Here is an 18733-nt window from a genome sequence, read left to right on the forward strand (position 1 = left end):
TGAGAACTTCATACCTGTTTCTGACTTTCAGAAGAAATTATAGTCAACTGTTACGTTTCAATATGAGACGGACCTGCTTGAAGACAATCAATACTTATTATGTTGTTCTCACATAAAAGACATGGTCTAAACCAGATGTGATATCCGGTATTTGCAATTGTATGAGTTCATTATCATCAGAATGTACGTAATTTTCTTAGAGAAAAGTGTTATGTTTGTCTTTATGAAGGTAGACGCTTTTTTGTTTTAGGCAGTGACCTTCCAGCGCATCTGCAGCATATGAAACATGTATATTTGTTTTCGTGGAATTGTGTTCAAGCTCTATAAAAAAAAATGTGTGTGAAATATTATGGGACTTAACTCGTAAGGTCATGAGTCCTTAAGCTTACACACTACTTAACCTAAGGACAAACACACACACCCATGCCCGAGGGAGGACTCGAACCTCCGCCGGGACCAGCCGCAAAGTCCATGATTGCAGCGCTTTAGACCGCACTATAACATATATGCGTCGTTTCAGAATTCAAAAATTTCCGTCGTCTGTCTGGTGCTTTATACCCTTAATAGTATTGCAAAGAATGAGCGGATACAAGACGAATTATATAATAAAGACACGTGAACAAGTCACTATTTATGAAGGAGAAACACGCTGTTTTAGGGCCCTTAATAAACAGTTTTACAATGCATATGGTGGCTGCCTAAGTAATTTCTATACCTCACATAATTCCGTTAAATCGAGAAATGAAAATTTTGGTCACCTATATTGATGAATGTTGAGAAACTATGGACTGTGGTGAGGTATGAGTAACGTTAATGATTGACAAGTATCATAGCTATATATTAGTAGATTCCCAAATCTACTGGATGCAACTAGAAAAAATATAAATAAGTAAACAGTAGCACAAATCATAAGTGTCGCTTACATCCACTCCCTGCAAATCATTCATTATGAAAACCATAGTTCCATCATCAAGGAGCAGTGACGGTATGCTTATGACCTTGTCGTCATCACCTGACAGACTAGAATGCTTACTTACTCCGTCACTGTTAGGGTACTCAGACTGATGCTTCATGTTGCAGAAGTAGCTGTCAGTGAGGACTGAACTGAAGTAGACAAGAGCCGTTCAGTGTGGCTTATTTATAGCCAGTGCCAGAACGCCTCTGCCAACTTGGTAGAATAATGTTGATGATGCAGCTGTCAGCTTGTGCATACTCAAATGGTAGGAAGACGGTATGTGGATAAATGTGTAATAAGCAAACAGTACTACATCAGTACATCTTTCAACTCGTTGTTAGAAAACTAATAATAATAATAATAACAATAATAATAATAATAATAATAATAATAATAATAATAATGGTGTAACTGTCAGCATCTGTATATCACGAGTGTGCGCAAGTGTGCATGCATGCACGTGTGTAAGTGCATGCACATGTGCGTGTGTGCAAAACATAGTATTTTGCCACGGCTGCTTGGGTGTGCATGTGAAAAGAAGTCGTTGAGATATCAATGCATAATAAACATCTAATAATATGTCGATAGATAACGCATTCTTTTTTTTGACACAGAACCAATAGTATGCTGACCCAAAGTGGCTGGCGAGTGTTGTCCATCGCTTTCTTTTACCTGATCAGCACCATGTGTCTTTTGCTGGTGCAATGTCTGTGCAGTGTTCTTGGTCACCCATGGTGTCTCACGAAGCAGATCCTTGCAGTGAGACATGCACTGAGTCAGTATTTAGTAATCTGTGTATCTCCTGAATTCAGTTCTATCACAACTTCTCCAGATGTATCTACTACTAAAATCTTCCTCCTAAACATATGGATGTTAATTGATATATGGGATGGATCACACCGAGTCGTCTTTTCCTCTCTATGTAATATAACATGCTGCCCCATTTGTATCATGAATACTGCACTCCAATCCTATCATACTGAAAACCTTTTGTACTTCAATTACTGCATCAAAGTCACAGTCGGATGCCAGGCCAACATTCATGGGTTCAGACACACTAGCAGTTGACTGCAGCACCCGCTACTTCTGCTGCTGCTGCTGTGATGGAACACAATAGTTGAATGACAGATCCGATAAACCTGGAAGACCACCTGTGGGCTGCTGCTGTTGCTGTAGCAACACGGACAATAGTATGTCAAACACCTGTGTATCTCGGTCCTGCAGTTGTGCTAGTACCAAAAGAGGGACATGTTCCACTAATGTAAAAACGTAAATAACCAAACGTAAGCACAATAATACAATATAGTAATAGCCAATTTATTATTAATAATTGACGAACAGATACTTTCTTCCAAATCTGACAGCCATGTTCTTTCTTTTCTGGCTCGAAGTAGTGGCTGGTCCCTGTTCATGGCAATTCATGGTGTTCCCTTAACTATGACATGAAGTGCCTCAATCAGAAGCAATTGGATCTTCCTTATTGAAAAGTGGAGAGAATGGAGAACTTGATTCCTATTCGCTGAGAGCATTTTGCCTGAAAGCAGTGCACTTCCCCACGCTCACTTCCTTCCCCCCTACCCTGCCAATGGCTTGGAGCATGATGTTGATGTTCCACAATTATGCAGGAGCAAAATTGGGGAGGCGAGGTGAGAGACCTTGAAGATAACAAGCACAACTGCCTCTGCACCAAAACACTGACACCGAAATATGCTGATATCGATAGTCCCTGGAATGCTGACATCAAAAAAGAGCTGATATCACTATCAGTCTGGAATACTAACATGATTACGTGCTGACATTATTATGTGCCAACATGATTACGTGTCGACATGTCTACATGCTGACATGTCTACGTGCTGACATGTCTACGTGCTGACATGTCTGCACGATTCCACTGGCCAGCCAATGGGAGACCCACAATAAGGCCAACTACAACTCTAATCCTTTACATACCTACAGATGTTGTGTATGTGTACCAAGACAAAAATGGTTCAGATGGCTCTGAGCACTATGGGACTTAACTTATGAGTCCCCTATAACTTAGAACTACTTAAAGGTAACTAACCTAAGGACATCACACACATCCATGCCCGAGGCAGGATTAGAACCTGCGACCGTACCAAGTTACACTGGCATCCCACTATCTCTGCTGCGTGCTTCACTTTTTTTTGTCTTGAAGAGGATAATTCCCTTGTTAGTTAAGTATTATTGAGCAGTGTTTTTATGATGTATATCCTCTTAGTGTTTAATTATTAATTTACTATAAGAAGAGGATGAACATGATAGAGCCATCATTGTACGATGGAAGACTCCATGTCAAGAACCTCATCCCAGTCGGAAGGCAGGTAGCGGATAATCCAGATAATGTAAACCTAAAAATTCGCTTAAAACTCACTTATCAAAATGACCTACATTTCACTAGGAACGTTTATTTAGAGTAGCAACATTAAGTAGCGTCAACCACGACGGTATCTGTTTTCCCGCTGTGACTGGGTCTTTAGACACTGCTCAACAGCATCGCTCAAACTATTATTTACAAGTTTTCTAAGTAGAGAGGTCAGAGTTCCTCACAATTGTCCTTGATCTACGCATCCTGTTGAAAAAGTCTTCTACTGATCGCTCACGCACGAAGAGAGGGTATAAGAGCTTCTAATATAATGTGTGAAGTTTGTCATTAGCGGGAACGAAAATTACCTTCTTAATTCAAGCGTTTTGAAGATCACTCGCGTTCCAAAGGTCTGCAGATAGATGTCGGGATCCCACATCGTACAGGCTCGGAAAGGTGTCACCTTCTTCCACTGTCGCTTCTCACTGTACGCATCTCCCTCTGTCGATTGCCTCTGTCCCATAATGCCTTCCTAAATTCTAAAACAAATTAATTATTGTAACCTTGTTTTTAAATTGACGGATTTGTAACCATTGAAACCTAACGACCAGTAGTAATGCACTGTCTTTCTCCGATGTAAGCCGACGTAAGTACAACATATTGGTTTGGTAAAGTATATGAAAATCTGTAGTGTACAGTACAATTCAATATCGATTCCAAATTTAACTGTGGCCAGCATACACGACTCGCATTTGAGAGGGCGATGGTTCATATCCCCCGCCTGGCCATCATGATCTAGGTTTTCCATGATTTCTGTAAAATCGCTTAAGGCAAATGTTGTGATGGTTCCTTTGATAGTGCACGGCCGAAATCCTTCCCCATCCTTCCTTAATCCGAGCTTGTCTTCCGTCTCTAACGACCTCGATGTCTACTAAAACGCAAATCTTCCTTCCTTTATTTTCCAGTTTTGAGCTCTTAAATGTATTACGGGTGTGGTGTACACCTACTTGTTAACCCAGATCATGAGATGATACACGACTCTGACACCCTTCCCAAATGAATCAGTTCGTGAATTCGGCCAGACGGGGTGCTACGTCATTTTGACAAGTGGACCATTACGGCCAAGTTCTTTGTGAACGTTTTTCAAGTATGTGATCTCTGAAATATCACACGCCCTCTCAACCTGTGAAGTTTTAACTCGTCTCCTCCTCTCTTTCTGAGTGCTTCAATTTTTTCCCAGGCAGCAAATTAAATTGTTTCTACCTGCTCATCGTCGGATCACACACAAAATCTTTACTCCAGCAACAGCATAGAAATAACATCGACCTTTCGAAGGACTATCATTCCCATAGTCCCGAAGATTTGCAAGGGCGAGAACAATTTTTCACACAGCCGTAGAATTTATGCATCCGAATTTCAAAAAAGAATAACAATGGAAGAACGGAAGAGAAAACTGAGGATATGTTAGATTTCGATCAGTCTGGTTTTATGATAGGTAAAGGTGCCAGAGAGGTTGTTCTGACGTTACTATTAATTAAGGAAAAAAGGATAGTTTAGTAAGGATGTTCGAACTAAACAAAATATTTAAAAACATAAAATGGTGTAAAATCTTTGAAGTCCACAGGAAAATATTCACGCTTTAGGGAAAGACGGATAATACACTGTAAGACACACAAAAATTCATTCGTGGTGCATCATCTTCCTATCTTAGAGTGCATACCAGGTGTGACGAAGATCGCGGCTTGCGGGCCATACTCGAGCCCGTGTGACAAAGTGGTCAGCCTTGCTTTACATTTCCCCCACAGCCACGCCGCGCTGTTTGTGAGCGCGAGAATTGAGAAAAGGGGAAAAAAAGTGAACGTGCTGCATTTAATTAGGCAATATAGTAGTACTGCGTATGACTTGGTTTTATATTTCACGTCTCTCAGCAATATAGATCACAGACAAAACGAGTTTTTACTATTAATTAATACGTTTTGGCTCGCTGAAGACGTAATATGATTTTTATCTAGTACAAACTGTCGGCACACGGACAAAAGCAGACAGTTCCATAGAGTTTCGCACTTCAGTTGCAATATCTTTGACACAAATACGTCGACCGAAATATTGTAGCACTTCTGCAAACTCATTATGAAGACCTAGAAAAATCTACCTGCGAAAATATATGCAGAAGTCCTGGACGGTTTTAACGTAAAAAGATTTGTAATTGAAACTGGAATTGCTTTGCGGGTCCAGTCATTTACACCTGCACATACTCGCGGGCATTTTCAGCTGAAATGGCAAACGATCTCGAAAACACCTTGAAAACAGATGTGAGAGTGACAGTGTCCTCCGAACCTTTAGAAAACTGTCGTTGCAAGTCTTGCAAAACCACAGTGAATTCTTCACACATTTTGCTATCTTTAAGGCTCGTGATCTTATGGAACTGAATTGTTTTCGTCAGAATGATTCCCTTCTACTTCGCGAATACCTTTTTAAACGCATCCCCATCCAATTAAAAATAAGTTACCTTGCAATTTCTTACTATGATCATTGTGCAGTCCTGTTCACTTAAAATGAGAAGTCTGCAATCCATTCCGGATGTACTAATTTTCGTTTCTACACTCTTTTTGCCTTCATAAATGCGAAAAAATGCCAGATTTAAATAAAGAAATAGTTCGAGGCATGCCCCTGACTTAAGCAATGTGCTTTGCAGTAACATATTAAGTCTCCATAGTCTTTGTTAATTCCCATTGAAACCTCTTGTAACTGAAAATGGAATAATGGATAGTACTTTAGAAATTTTACTATTTGTACCTGCAGCATCTTCAAGTGCTCTATGCCTGCAAATTTAGCGCAAAGTGCTTCTTGATGTACAGAACACTGAATCCGATCTGTCATTTGTTGTAAATTTTTGCTCTCTGTCATCTACAACATCTACGGGTTGTTCAAAAAGTCTCTCCGTAGTGCCATACGATTTTTAGCCTCTCGTGCCGTGTGATTGTTCGCCTGCCTGGGTTACTTCCCTTCTAGTGGATTCTCCCAACAGTCCACTGTTTCGTTTATCTCAGCCAGCGTCAATAGTATTGTTGGTGTGTGTGGTTACGTACTGACGTGAACTGTTTAGTTTCTTTGTTAGTTTGTTTCGTTTTTGTCACTATTAAAACGCTAACCATTGAAGAATGTGTGTTTTTAGTTGAACAAGTGTTCAAAGCTGGCGGTAAATAACACAGTTTCAGTTCGTCTGACATTTAATTCAGTTTTCCCGGAGACAATACTCCCACATCACGATACTATGCGAGATTTGATTAATAACTTTCGAAGTACGGTTTCAGTGACAGATGCACCGAGAAGTGGTCGTCGTAGCGTTTTGTCTGAGGATAAACTACTCGATATTTCCGGTAAAATTTCCATGAGTCCGAACAAGTCAGTAAGAAATCTCGACCTGGAAATCGAGGCTAGTGTCAGAACGGCCCACAAAGCTGTATGGAAAAAATTCGAACTTGTCCCATACAAAGTGACAGTCGTGCAAGAACTGACAAATGCTGATCATGGCAAGAGACTGCATTATTGTCAATGGTTCAAAAATTTCGTTCAACAATATGGAAGGGATATTCTTAATGAAACTTTTTTTCTGATGAGGCGTAGTTTCATTTATCCGGGTACATGAACTAGCAAAATTCTCGTATGTGGAGTACTGCAAATCCATTGTGCATTCATGAGGAACCACTTCGTTCTGTGAAAATAGGAGTTTGGATTGCAATTTCTAGACGTCGGATTGTGGATCCCATATTTTTCAACCTAACAATAAACGCACAACGATACTGCAGTGACATTCTGTACCTATTCATAGGAGAACTTGTGTCAAGTGAAATACTGAACAGTTATGTTCAAAAAGATGGTGCACCCGCGCATACAGCTAGCGTTTAAATGTCACGGCATGATGATGTTTTTGGTGATCGCATAATTTCGCTGGGACTTTGGCCTCCATGATCGCCTGACCTAACACCACCTGACATTTTATTCTGGAGTGCAGCGAAAGCAACTGTCTATAAAAGCCGTCCAAAATCCATCGATGAATTTAAAACTGCAATATCAACTTGTTACAGCGTGTGTTTGGAAACATGATTAGAAGAATTGAATTGTGTATTCAACAACAGGGGGGATACTTTCAACATTTAATGTGAAAATTTGTAAGTAAAAATGACTATTCAGTAAATTTATAACTCGTATTTTACCGAGTTTCGTTTCGGTATATTCACTGCGGCATGTGGCACGCGCGGGTAACAGTCATCCGGCACTGCAGAGAGACTTTTTGAACAGCCCGTCGTTTTATGCAAGTTGAGAATTCTCATCCCTCTATTTTGTCGTTCCCATCCATTTTGAAGGATTGTGACTATAAATCACCAGATTGCGTCTTTTTGTGCAAACGGCAACTGGACCTAAGAACGTCCTTCATACCACGAACAAATAGCGAAGGGGGAAGAACTCTGACACCTCGATTCTGCCGAACTCGAAGAGTTGTGCCGACCGCAAAATACCGCACCACAATGCTGAATGAAATGTCGCGCTGTTCCAGGTACTGGCGAGAAGGACCGAGCAGACCAGAGTGACAGCCCACACACGCTGCATGCGTGCGGTTTGGCTCGCAGTGGCCGGCCATGGTGTACACAAGACACATTGATGAGCCAAAAGATTATGACCACTGCCCACCGCGAGGCTGAATGCCTCCTGGTGACGTTGCGGCCATGTGACGCAGTAAGGAAAGAATGTAAGGGAAGAGGGACACATGGGTAGTCACTAAAGCGAAGATACGGGCGGCAAATGCAGAAATCCACTGAAATAAGAGGTTTTGACACTATTGTGGCCATGCGACTGGAAACGAGAATCTCCGAAACGGCGAAGTTTGTCGGCTGTTTGCTTACTACTGTGGTGGGGACCTATGGAAAGTGGTTGGAGGGTGGTGAAATACAAGCAGACCGCATGGTATTGGTGGATAACCGTACCTCTTTACAAAACGTGGAGGTTGGACAGTCCCCCACTGTGTAATCCAGAATAGGCATCGATCTGTGGTAGGTCTGAAGACAGAGTACAATGCTGGTGCAGATACAAGTGTTGCGGAACACACTGTTCAGAGGCTATTGTTGAACATGTAGCACCAAATCCCATACGTGTCTTGTGTTGATCCTACAACATCGTCAGGTATGACCGCAGGGGGCACAGCATCTCTGAATATTCACAGTGGATAGATAGAAACGTGTCGCCTGTCGAAATAAAGGCATTTCTTGTTACATTAGGTCAATGATTGGATTCTTACTCGCAGTCATACAGGCGAATGGCTCCACGAAACGTGCACCGCACCACCACAGATGCAGGCCAGTGAGGGCAGGATTATGCTATGGGGTACATCGAATTGGGCTTCCGTGGGGTCGGTCTGTGGTGGAGACCGACGGCAATCTAATAGCATTGTGTGTCAGCATTGTTGCAAGGTCACAATCGTGCTATAGTGGTCTGAGGGGCATTATAGTGAGACCACATTGATTTCTTCAACAGAAAATGTGTCTGATCTGTACCCATTTCGGGGACTAGCTACGTGCCCGTAAACCACCATTCTGTAATCTGTGAACTGTGCGTGGACATCTGGTGCGACTTACTTCCGGGATCCTGTCTTCACAGGGCATCTTCAGCTCCCTTTTCGTCGACGACTTTGCGATCTGTTGCAGTTCTCGAAGGACTTATCCTCTTGAGCAACGTCTTCAGCGATGTCTCGATCGTCTTTAGTCGTGAATTATCGACAACTGCTTTCATGTCTCAACTAACAAAACCATTCGTGTGAACTTCTGGTGGCGCAATGGATTTCTTCCACCATCTTTATATCTTGGCCGTAATGCTCTTCCGTTTGCTGAAACTGCGAAATTCTTAGGACTCATGCTTGATAGAAAACTTTCTTTGCCCTCCCACTTGTCTAACCTGGCTCACGCTGCATTCTGCCCCTCAACGTCCTATGTGTCCTATATGGTACTTCCTGGGGAGCAGATGGGACCTCCCTCCTCCGTTTGTACCGCTTTCTGTCCGTTCGAAACTACTGATGTTTCTTTTATTCATTTGCACGTCCGTCCACCTTACACCGTCTTAATACAATCCACGATCGTGGAATCCATTTGGCCACTGGCGCCTTTTACACTAGCTCGGTTGAGAGTTTCTTTGCAGAATCTGCCAAACTACCGCTGTCATATCGACGTGATGTTCTCCTCAGATTATACGCATGCCATTTGTCTATCATGCCTGGCCACTCATCCTATGCCTCCTTTCTCGATAACTCCATTGACCGCCAGTATCAGGCGCGTCCCTCTTCTCTGTTAGCTCCAGGAGTTCGCTTTCGGCTACTGCTCCAACAGCTTAGCTTTTCGCTACCTCCCACGTTCCCGATGGGTGTAACTCTTCACCACATTGGCTACGTGCGTCGGCCTTTGTTCGTCTTGGACTTCATTCGCTTTCTTAGGACACTACCCCGGATTTGTTCTATCACGGAGAGTTTCTCGAACTTCGCACACAATTTAGCGATAGCATCTTGGTGTACTGAGATGGATCTAAGACTGACTGTGGAGTCGGGTGAGCCTTCATCATTGGCACCGAACATTTTCGTTATCGGCTTCCGGAACACTGCTCAGTATTTACAGCAGAGCTCTTCGCCCTATATCACGCCATCCCCTACATCACGTTCTATCAGTTCCCTTCAGAGCCTCTGTGTGCTGTACACAGTCCATACCGTAGTGCAATGGGTTCAAGAAAGCTTCTTGAGGGAGCTGCTGTGATGTTCACATGGGACCTGATCACCTCGGTCTGATGGGAAATGAGGCAGCCGTCGCTATCCTAAGGCTGTAGTCCTCCTAACTCCGCCTGCTAACTCTTCCATTCCTTCGGATGATCTCCATGTTTCCGTCTGTCGGCAGATGATGTCATTTTGGCATTACTACTGGTCCTATCTTCACGGGAACAAGCTCTGGGGAATTAAACTTCTCACAATGGCTTGGCTGACCTCTCCTCGGCCGTGTCGTTGCGAGGAGATAATTTTAGTTAGGTTTTGTATTGGGTACTGTCATTTTAGGCGTTGCCATTTGTTAAGCCGTGATTCCCACCACTTTGTGTTCATTGTCATCACTCTTTGACGGTTCGCAATGTCCTGACCCAATGCCTATTTTTATTTTAAACCACTTACCTTCCAGTGCATGTTTGTCATCTGAGTTATCGGCCGCTTTAGCGCACTACGCGCGGGCTGTCGATCGCGTTTTACTTTTCATCCGTCGTACCCATGTGGCGAAGGAAATTTAATCTTCAGTCCGGGACCTCCGCTGTCTCTATGGTGCATTTTGCGGACATTGCTCCAAGAGGAAGTCCTCTTTCTTAGCTCTCTTACCTTCAGTCGATTGCGCTTAACTTGTAGTCGCTTTTAACTTGTTTTCGGTATTAGTGTTCTAACGTTCTGACATGGACACTTACGATCTCTGTTGTTTTTGCGCCATAAAACAAATAAAAAAGTCCGCTTAGTGAGGCAACGCCATATGATTACCATGAGGCTTATCCATTCAGATAAATAATTGAAAATATAGCTAGAACGTGTCCGTCTGCGAAAATAAGATCTAACAAGATCTCCGACTGAAAGCTGTGCAGTCTACTCTTCAGGCTGACCTGCTTCCGTTGATATGAAAATTGGATGTCATGAACTCCGCCTTTGGGCATTAATTTGAAATAAAATACACGTCAGTTAAATTCTGAATCTCTAACGATTTATTTTCGGTAGAATTATCACACTTAAATATAAATTTCGAGTATAGATAGGAACGCCGTAATATGAAGCAATCCTTCATACTCAAGTTGTGCGTTCATTCACGAGGATACTAGGACGCAAAGGAAAACTTTCTGAAATACATAAAACGTCGATTAAAAAAAAATTATGCATCTCGATAAAATTTCCGGAACGTAGACGAGTTCACACGGAGAAACTATGCTGTCATTTTAGGGAGGAGAAAGCAGAACGTAGTCCAGAAGGGTGTGTGGTAAGTGGAGTGGTATGGCGCCTCACCGGCTGCCCTATTAAGTATTCTGACGGCGTCCTGCGCCCATTGTCAATTCGTGCCTAGTTCGCAGGACGCGGTCCCCCATGAGAGCTGAGCGACTTGCCCGCTAACACGTTCAGTCCCCAGCTTCCTACCAGGGGATTCACTTTTATTGAACCCTATACAGTATACAGAATACGGGTGGTCACACGCCAATCGTACCAGGCCTCTTCCTCGAAAATGGTTCGTGCTAATCTTTACAGAGGAAATTTTTCCTAGGCAAAAATCGAAGGACGAATTGAACAGCGAGATTCACATTGTACGAAAACTACAGAAAAAGTGGTAAATACCAGATTTTTAAGTGGGAAACTAGTACAAAACAGGTAAGGGTGATCGAAGTTCTCATAGCTGAAAACTTTGTATTTGGAGTATTTTTGTGTGAGTAGTAGATTATATCCTCATAAAAAGATTTCGGCTCCAAGTAGTTCCGTTCCACTTGTAAGTTAACTACGCTATACTTCTTATCTGAATGCATGTAAATTTGTCTTCAGAAACAGGCACAGAATAAATGACCTATTGCACATATAGTTTAGACGATTTGTGGCGCAGCATGACTGTATTTCAGAAAAGAAAGAAACATGTTTAAGGTCTGTTACTGTTGACTTTGCGCAATGGAAAGAACAGTGGGCAATACTTAAGTGAATTTTATGAGTGTCGCCGCCCTCTTATTTCGAGAACATGTAAGTAACCTATCTTATAGGCGAGTTATGTGCAATGAGGACAACCTTCTCCGTCTGTTAACCTAACCCTTTGTATCTAGAAATGTGAAACATAAAGATTGGTAGCAGTCGCACTGAGCATAATACGATAATCAGGCAGCTCTCTTGGAATCGCCACATCGCAATTTATCTTCTGACCTGCTAGGCATGCAAAGAATGGCAAAAACATTCTGCTAACTGTAGTTCTTAAAGTGTGCATACTAACTGTAACAGTGCGTGACTAGCATTCCTGTTGAAGACAGAGAAGGTGTTACGGGTAATGCTGCAGTTATATGCAGATTACAATGTGCACACAGTGTCACGCAGGAAATGGAATCCATAAACATGAATTTTTCAGTGGCACGGGAATATGAATAAATCTCAGACGTTGCTATTCACTTGGTAATTAGTTTGCCTGAAACATAATCAGTCATACAACAATGCATGTGAGTGTGATCATGGAGTCCACAAAACCAAGGACAGATCAACAAAAAATTCTATATGTATTCATATATGCTAGACAGATTTAACTAAATGAGAATGTGATGAGTTCAACAAGACTATAATTCGGACTGACTATTAAAAAATCCAATTGTGCACTATATGTCCGAAAATTAATCACCTTGCTGAATAGCGAACCTTAATTTTAACTTAACAAATGCACAATAAAGTTCAGAAAATGCTACAAACAGTATTATTCCAAGCGGCGTTATGTCAGCCGGACTCTCACCAAAATTCATCTAACTCGTTGCCTGAGAATAACGAACAGAAAGAAACTTCAATGCAGGTTCCTACATCACTCATCCATAGCAGGGCAACACCGCGTGTAACCACCGACAGGAAACCAATTCGTTGCCGCTACAAGTCGCCGAAGTATCTCACTGCAGACAGTTTTCCTCAGCTAGTCTAAGACTGATGCTTTCATCAATCGATCGATTCGTACAGAATATCTTTCTAGTATGCCTGCGATACAGAATACGTGGAAGAGAGAATATTTACGAAAGTTTTCACAGTGACAAGCGAGTTTCACACTTAAATAAAGTAATTTTTGTAGGATTAATCATGGGTTTAAAAACAAATATTAAAGATGGTTTATAAAATATTCCTTGTGTCTCGACTTTAATGAAGTTATTTATGCCACTTTAACGGAAGGAAATTGCAATGTTTTCCAATCAGAATCGAGCTTACTAGCTTGAAATTATAAGGAAAGAACATTATTCAATTTTTTATTTACAGAAATAAGTGTAGAAACGATTTACCAATTTGTTCTAATCATGGTCGTCACTTTATTTTGGGCGTTTAGATTTTCTCAAATTAACTGTACAGACGACAGCTACCGGCTTGATTTCCGAATTAGGCATATTAATTGTTGTAAGACACTGTTGAAGTGTTCCCGAAAAAGAAAATTGATGAAGCTGAAATACTGGTGACCAACGACTCGCGATTCACGAACGAGATATTCTTCCCCTTAAAGTACATCCGGCCACAATGGTAACATAATGTGGGGAAAAAGATTGTGCCGTTTGTAAAAATTTGTAAACAAGAATAACACTTCTAAAAAATCGTGTTTTTGTGTTAAAATAGCAAAAAAGTAAATTTACGAAAACATTATCTCGAAAGTAAAGAAACGTAATGAATCAAATCTCTAAGTACATCTATAATGTCAAACGTACAGTTAAGTCAGTAAGCTGCCACACACGGTTGTCCATACAAGGCTATGAAGACAGTTTATACGATGAAATACACTTCCAGACCGTGAATACGAGCTACTGACTACGCAATATGACACTTGTATCGTAACAGAAGATGGCGAAACATACATACAGCGTGACGTCGGGTGTAACGCAACAGACAGCTGAACTTGGGTATGAACTGCAAACCATATAATGTACAGCTTCAAAGTATAATCAATCGCACCATATACATTTGATTTGTGCGAGGGAAAATGTTTTGATCGTCTGTTACCTACATTGCTTAAATAACTGAAAGCATTGTGCTTTTGAGGTGAATGCGATTGTTTCCAGTGGGATGGTCTCGGTCGCAGGATATCTCAGAGCTGCATCAGCGTCAATTTACTTGGATTCCTGAAAGTTTCTTACAATAAATACAAAAACTATTAGGTCAACTCTGTGGATTGTAACCCATGAGGAAATGGGACATAAGTGTAAACCGATCACTTCCCCATGAAACCATGTTTAAAGAGCCAAACATTGATGCAAATACACGCGGTTGAATTGGTAATTCCAGAAAAAAGATGTAAGATAATGAAATCGTGAAATCGAAATGTATTGGTAACTCGATGTAATTTGAAAGCAAATTCGATATACAGTTAAGCATTGGTAGCCGTGAACAACCCTCGAATTGGAATGCCTAACGTCACCTTCAAATGGCTCTGAGCACTATGGGACTCAACTGCTGTGGTCATCAGTCCCCTAGAACTTAGAACTACTTCAACCTAACTAACCTAAGGACATCACACACGTCCATGCCCGAGGCAGGATTCGAACCTGCGACCGTAGCAGTCGCACGGTTCCGGACTGCGCGCCTAGAACCGCGAGACCACCGCGTCACCTTCAACAACATCTCACAATTAACATTACATATCTCTTTAAAACAGGTTCGCGAATGAGAGAAGTTGTTTTTAAGTCACTTGAATTTACAGATGGCTAACACAGAGACGGATTCCAATCACCACATGTTCTGAAGCAGCTGAAAATAATAAAGATCCAGTATTCCGCGCGAAGTCCGCATGTAAAAGACAACGAGAAGAATATTCGATTTTAGCTAACTTGAATATTACCACGGATCCCAACAATATGAACGCAGCGGAAACGGTCGCTGCTTGCTGCTATCTCGCCCCAGTGTTTGCTGGTCGAATGTGTCCATATCAAACACTGGACAAATGTCTGAAGTACTGCTTGCTACTGTGTGCTGGTTATACCAAAGGCCGAGACGAGAATCGGCAACGACAGACATGGCGAGTGTGTGCCTTTGTGTTTCAAACCACGATGGAACTGAAAACGAACCCTGCCGTTGCGTTCTCATTGGCTGGCTCCGGTCAAAGCTATTGCCTCGCGGTAAGATAAACAAGCAACTCCTTGTTTTGGAAAGATGAGTCGCTCTCGCGGACAGATGCGACTCAGGGCAAACGGGCTTTGAATCAACAAGTGACTTTCGCCGAGCGTGGTGCAGTTCTGCAACATATCAAAGGCACTCGCTCCCAAACGGCAGCTCTCCAGGCTTCACTAGCGTGTTTTAAACACGCATCATATCGAAAAAAAATTAGATAAATTTTGTTTTGAGTATTTCATTGAGTATAGCCAAGACGTACTGCATTTTCCCTCGAATTTCTGTAGTTGCACTAGTTTTCTTTCGTTTCTGTCAAAACAGATGCAGCATGAAGCTGAAAATTTAATTACTCTTTAATTAAACCCATTGCACCCAAGAGAAAAAAGGCATGGCTTTCGGGAGGAAGGGATTCCACAGTAGACGTTGCATACACTCAAATACTCCGTCTTCAGGCCACAAGTGGCCCATATGACCATCCGACCGCCGTGTCATCCTCAGCTGTGGATGCGGATAGGAGGGGCGTGTGGTCAGCACACCACTCTCCCAGTCGTTATGGTGGTTTTCTGTGACCAGAGCCGCTACTGTTCCGTCGAGTAGCTCCTCAATTGGCACCACGAGGCTGAGTGCACCCCGATAAATGACAACAGCGTATGGCGGCCCGGATGGTTACCTATCAAAGTGCCGGCCAAGCCCGAGAACGCTTAAATTCGGTGATCTGACGGGAACCGGTGTATCCACTGCGGCAAGACCTTTGCCCACAGTAGACATTGGATATAACGTTTGTCTACATTTACATGACTATTCTACAATTCACACTTAAGTGCCTGGCCGAGGGCTCATCGAACCACATTCACATCAATACAGGGTGATTATAATTAAAGTTTCCAAACGCTGTAGAAATAACAACACTGGTCGGAATGACGTTAAATAACAACGGAATATTATCGGAGAAGGGGGAAACGTATGCCAGAAGAAAAATAAAAAAAAAAAGCACACCGTCTTCAGGCCACAAGTGGCCCATCGGAACCATCCGACCGCCATGTCATCCTCATAGAGGATGCGGATAGGTGGGGCGTGTGGTCAGCACACCGCTCTCCCGGTCGTTACGATGGTTTTCTTTCGGTCGAGTAGCTCCTCAATTGGCATCACGAAGCTGACTGCACACAGAAAAATGGCAACAGCGCATGGTCACCCATCTAAGTGCCGGCTACACCCGACAGCGCTTAACTTCGGTGATCTCACGGGTACCGTTGCCACAAGAAAAACAATAGTGTGAAAATTGATCAATAGATGTCGCTGTATGTGTACGTAAAAGAAAACACCTGGCATGCGCGCAACCCACACGAATTGGTATAAACACCCCGGATACGCGGCTTTTCTTCTAGTCTCGTCTGCGACGTTCGCCATGACTGTCTCAATGCAGGATTTCGCGCTGCTGGAAAACTGTATTACAAAAATGATGACTGTGTACACGTCGCTCTGCAGACGTTCCGGATACTGGAGCTTTTAAAAAAGGCTTTGGTCCGATGTCTGCCGTGGGTCCGGAGAAAATGATTCGGATATTCGAAAAGACGGGTTCTTTTGCTGTGCGACCTGCTACAGGGAGAAAACGAATCAATTCGACGTCAGTGGAAGTAGTGACCACAGCAATGCAGACGGAGACAAGTGGTGGTGTGTAAACGTGTAGTGCACGGAGAATTTCCCGAACACTGGACAGACCCATGAGCACGGCGCGTAAAATCCTACGAAACATCGTTTTCTATCCATTAAAAAATTACCAATGTGCTCTAGTTGCTTCCTGTGGACCTACCAGCAAGAGAGACAGTTGCTTTAGAATTTCTTGCTTGCATGGAAGTCGACAATGATTGGCCGTCGAAGATTTTGTGGACAGACTTAGCCCCCTTCCATATGACAGGATCTGTCTATACACAGAACTGTTGAATTGGGACAACGGAAAACCCACACGCTTATCAACCAGTACCACCTAATTCTGAAAACTCAGTATGTGGTGCGGGTTTACGGCATCATTTATCATAGTGCCATATTTTTTCGAAGAGACATGTGCCGTCACTGGTAACATCTATGTGTGTCTTTTGTGCAACCACGTCATTCCAGCTCTCCAACAGTGTGTATTTCTGTATGGGATCATTTTCATGCAAGGTGGCACACCTCCACACATTGGAAATCCAGTTAAGTAGCTGCTGAAGCACCATTTCGGAAATGCTAGAATTATCACCCGCCATTTCCCTACAGCCTGGCCGTCCTGATCACCTGATCTTAATCCGTGAGACTTCTGGTTGTGGGCTATCTGAAAGATGTTGTCTTCGGTGTTCCTACTGCAAACGTAGTTTCCTTGAAGGCAGGAATTGCGCAACGCATTCTGAACGTGACCCTGGAAACATTTCGATCAGTTGTGGAACACGCTGTTTCTCGATTTAAATTTTTTGCAGAAAACGGTGGATGGCATACTGAACATGTTTTGCGCCAGTCATACGGAAATTGATAATTCTATTTGATTTTGATTGATGCTTTTTATGCGGTTTTTGGCCTCAGGACAATTGAAAACCGATGTGATTGATGCTTTTTATAAGGTTTTTGGCCTCAGGACAGTTAGAAACCGATTTTCACCATCCGATGTGATATGACCTTGCCATGGTGGAAGGGCTTACGTAACTAACAGTATCACACCTGTACAACCGTGCACACTGAGCAGTACAGTTTGTTTGATGTCAAACATACACCTTGGCATTGCAGTATGATTCATTTTTCATTTGTAGTCGACCACTATTAAATTATGATGCTTACAGCGCTGTCTATTGCTACATTTTGAAGTTATTTATTTTTCTTCAGCCATACGTTTTCCCACTTCTCCGATAATATTCCGGTGCAATTTGACTTCATTCTGACCAGTGGTGTTATTTCTACAGCGGTTTGAAAGTTTAACTTTAATTATAATCATCCTATGTCTTTCGTATTTTCTCGAACAGCGGGCGCAAAAAAAAAAAAAAAAACACTTAAATTTTTCCTTGCGAGCTACGAGTTCTCATATTTTATTACGGAGACCATCTCTTTCCATGTAGGTGGGCGTAAACAAAATATTTTCGCTTTCGGAGGAGAAAGTTGGTGATTGTAAACTCGTGTAAGATCTCACCACGACGAAAATAATCCCTACCCCCGTTCACATATCATATCCTTGACACTCTCACTCCTATTTCACTATAGTAGAAAACGTTCCACAGTTGTTTATGAACGTCTTCGATATCTTCCGTCAATCCTATGTGATACGCATCTCTTACCCCTAAGCAGTGCTCCGGATTATGTCGGAAAAGTGCAGTGCAGTGTTGCATTTTCTAAGTGTTCTATCAATGAAACGCAGTCTTCGTTCCGCTTTCCGCGGAACATTATTTACGTAATCGTTTCATTTCAAGTTACTCATAATTGTAACCCGTAAGTATTTGGTTTAAGCGACAGCCTGAACATTTGTGTGATTCATCGAGTAAACGAAATTGGACGGATTCCTTTAGTGAACGTTTGGATTACCTCACATTCCCTATTGTATGTATATTCAAACTGTGACCTTTCCCACCGT

This window comes from Schistocerca gregaria, chromosome X (assembly GCF_023897955.1).
Source record: "Schistocerca gregaria isolate iqSchGreg1 chromosome X, iqSchGreg1.2, whole genome shotgun sequence".
In the NCBI taxonomy this organism is placed as follows: domain Eukaryota; kingdom Metazoa; phylum Arthropoda; class Insecta; order Orthoptera; family Acrididae; genus Schistocerca; species Schistocerca gregaria.